We start from the raw sequence: 4,130 nt of genomic DNA, 5'->3' as shown, positions 1-4,130 counted from the left end.
ATAGTTATCACACTATAAAAAATTACTGTTCTTTTGAATGTGTACAATCTGATTAAGATTGTACAAAATGGCATGTTATTTATATTTATAGGAAAATAACAAAATTCCATACATTTGACATATACTAAGTGGAAAGTGTAATTTTGCAAAAAGTCAAACCATCAACTGAAACTACCAAAATAATCATAATCATATGTATCAAAATGATTTTACACAGTCATTTGTTAAGTATTTGCTTCTTGAAGATTTCGAAGCGCCGGCTATTGTATTCCACAGCATGGAGGAGATATTCAGTCTGCTTGGAATCTGTGGTGAAGGCATTTGCAAAATCACTCATCTCTACTCCCTGCTCAGCGATGTCATTCACTACTCTGAAGTTTCTCACACATTCCAAGGCTTTCTTGTAGTCTTCCTTCTCTTTCCATGATTCAGCCCGATCCAGGAGCCAGTCAGGTCCAATGCTGAGGATGTCTAACAAAAGGTGGTATTCCGAACCAATGAGGTCTACCAGTGTAGTCATGGTTATCACCTGAAACACAGGTTTTTCCCTTCGGAGGCTGTCTGGCTTCTGAGTAGCATACAGCTGAGCAACAATGTCCTGTTTCTGTTTGTCACTCAGCCTGCTGCTGAAGAGCGCCAATGGCACGGCCTCCCGTGTCACGTACCACTTGTGATTTTCCATCTTCTGAAGAATTGCTTCAACAACCTCTGGGTCTGACCTCTTGTACTTCAACATGTCCTGGATGAGCTGAAGACCATTCACAGGAGCAACCGCAGCAGATGTTGACATCATCCACATTGGTGTGTAGAACAGCGCCAGGAAGATGTTGAGTAATTCCAGTTTTGCAAGTTTCTTCATCATACTCAAGCTGGTCACAAAACATCAGCATTTTCATGGAATACAAGTTCCTGGACATCCATCTGGCCCCTGGTCGACTCCAGTGAATATCACGGGGAGGTTTCCCTCCAAGAACAATCACTGTGATTTCAGCCATTTCTTTGTAGTCAACTCTCAGTGGTTTCTCAGATGTAAGGATGTCATAAAGTATTATCTCACAATCCCTCTTCTTTCCCCTGATCCATTTGCTTCTGATCATCAGAGTTTTAGTGGTGTCTGTTATCAGTTTCCCTCACACATCCTTGAAGTATCTGAACCAGAAATTCTCTAGACTCTTCACCTTGTCAAACAGCTTTTCCCAGACTGCTCCAACTAGCACTTCCAGGATGTGGTGTCTTCACACCAGCTAAAACACCTCAGTGCTCAGCTTTTCCCAGGCAGTTTGGCAGTTCACCTGTGTACTCCACTGTTTCTGGGTGTAGTGTCAAAAACAAGGGCAGTTATGACACCTGTAATCCCCCATATCTCCTGTTGAGCTGTCGATGACAGGTACTCCCAGTAACTTCCTTTCAGGATAGGCAGGTGGTCTGAGCATCTTCCCATTCCAGTTCAGATCAGCAAGTTGGGGAGGGTCCTCACTGAACTACACTATGTAGCTCTGGCCGATGTTGTACTTATACAGCATTCTGTTACGACGTGTTCTTGATCTAGAAATGATTAACTTGTCCAGATCAGGCCCACCAGTTTTCAAGGTGGCAGAAACTAGGACATTAACTTGGTTGTCAGACAAGTTAAGACGATCAGCTGTATTGCAGATGGCTTCACATTCCATGACTCTCCTGGGGAATGTCAAAGTCACGGTGTCTTCATGGTAAGAACATCCAGGACGAGGCTGCTGGTAATCCATATCCTCTGTGTTAGCGTCACTGTCACCGGAATCACCCCAGGTAATGTCATCCACATGCCTCTTGTTCTGCTGCAGCCGCAAAATAATACAATGTGGTAAGCATGTAAAACTTCCAACTTGTTGTAATATTCAAAAGTATTAGTAAAAGTATGAAAGCATGATTAACTTTTCCTTTCATCTACAGTTGCCTCTCAGTCCGGCATACCTGTTACTGAGATCTTGTCTCAAAAATCTTGTCATGCCTGGCATGCGACCTTTCTTCTCAGTCCTCTGGTCCTAGTAGAACTTGATGTCCTCATCTTTCTTCTCCCTGGATAACAGTATGTTGCTCTCTGAATTCGGGACAGAATCTGGAGCTCCTTTGTCTAACAGGCTGTCCAATTCCAAGACAAATGTTCTATTCTTTCCTTCAGGGTCACTTGCTCTTCCTTTGCTCTTCATCAGTACTCTGTGTTTTGTTATAGAATTTCACGAAGAGCTTCATGCAATTCTGTCTGGCCATCATCTTGATCCTAGCCATCTGCCAGAATAAGATGATAGCTTCAACCGTTTCATAGACGAGGTCTTGAACCATGTGTTTCCTGTATTCTCCGGTAAACTTTGGAAATAAGAAGTACTGGAATGCTTGTCTGTTGGTGGGAAGCTGAGAACCACTGACGCAAGTTGAAGGGTATCCGACCAGGAAGGTTTCAGTTAGAGATCTGGTAGACGGCCGACTTGATGCTTGTTTGTGGACTGCAAGTTGAGGTTTTGAGACATCAACTGTGCGTCCTCGTAGTTCCTTGCTTAATGCCATTGTGAAGTATTTTCTTGATAGTATTCTGGATTTGGATATAGTTTCTGTGCTGTTCAGTATTTCCCAACATCATTAACAGGTTTCTGTAAATATGAAATCAAATGCTGAAATTATATATGATTTTGGTCTAAATTCACTTAAAACTCAAATATTCATACAAGAACCGTGTCTCCAGGTTAGCAAAAAAGTCAGAAATTTAAACAATTTCATATTTTTTAGAATTCACGAGAAAAACCATCAATTCTAACGCTTGCTATATGTAGAGTAGATTCTGTTCTTTCATTTGGTACCTAATTTGTTGCTCTTTGTTCTATCTAGGATAGATAAAGATTATACCACAAAATATGCTTAGAAATGCATCAAAATTGGCCCTGTTGGTAAAATAGTCAGGTTCGAAAAATATATGAAGTGTTCTTTGTTGATGTATGTTGTATGTCTTCTTCTAAGGTCTTGATAAGGCACTTATTCAGTGTTGTTCTGAGGGAATATTATTTGGAAAATACAGGATATTTACTCGTGTGTCGGATGCGGAATATGTATGTCGGGCACAAGTGGAATATAAAAGGAGGTGAATTTACATAGACGGAATTCTGAAGATGGCATATGGGCTATCCAATGGTCATCTTGGGATTTGATTATGGCAATTATTGGTAGGTCTAGTGAGATTATAAAGTTGTTGTAGGAATAGTGAAAGGGGATGAGGTCCCAACCATGGAAATTTATTTTAGAGGCTGATGTAAATGGCATTCATTCTCAGGGTAGTATCCATAAAGGGATAGTAGAGGTGCAAGTGTTTTACTTAGAATAATCCGGTTAGTTGTAGTGCCCTGTGTAAAATCAAAAGAGCTGATTCTAGCATTTATATTGGGAGGAGTTGGGTCGTTGCTCTGTTGTTTGCCTAATCTGAAATATCTTTAATTACCTGGTTGAAATTGTATATGCTATGTCAATGTTGTCCCCTAGTTCGTCTAGTATACTGATGAATACCGTGTATATTAGTAAGTTGTAGACACATATGGTGCAACCTGTCCCCGTCAAAATCATCAAACCCGCTGTGCGGGGTGCCGGGGATGGGCATGGGTATAGTAATACTGGAGGGGCGGCTAAGGAGATCGATCACCTACTTGTTAGCACTCGTTAGAAGATCCAACAGAACTGCAGGGTTTATCGAAGTGCTGAACTCTTTGGTACTAATCACAGATTTGTGTTCGCAGCACTCAGACTGCGTACCAAATCCAGGAGAATCCCGAGATGTAACCCACCTGGATTTCATAAGGAGAAACTCAGAGATAATGCGTGTGCCAAGGAGTATGTGGTAGCAATCTCTAATTGTTTTTAAGTACTTGCCTTCCTTGAAGACCCGGAAGAACTGTGGGATACTTTTAAACATGAAATTCTGGAAGCCGCCGAGGAGTGTGTTGGAGAGCACCTAAGATCGTGGAGTAGTGTGACGTCGCGAGAGACATTGGAGAGTATATAGATACGCCATACTGCTAGAATAACTGAGGACCTGGACTAATACAGGACTCAAAAATGGCGGACTAGAGCTTTCATGAGAATAAGTAAGGAAAGGTGCGTTAGGGGAACCA

This window comes from Oratosquilla oratoria, chromosome 1, assembly GCF_046742065.1.
Source record: "Oratosquilla oratoria isolate Oo_2021 chromosome 1, ASM4674206v1, whole genome shotgun sequence".
Classification (NCBI taxonomy): Eukaryota; Metazoa; Arthropoda; class Malacostraca; order Stomatopoda; family Squillidae; genus Oratosquilla; species Oratosquilla oratoria.
Note: the sequence above shows the minus strand (reverse complement) of the source record.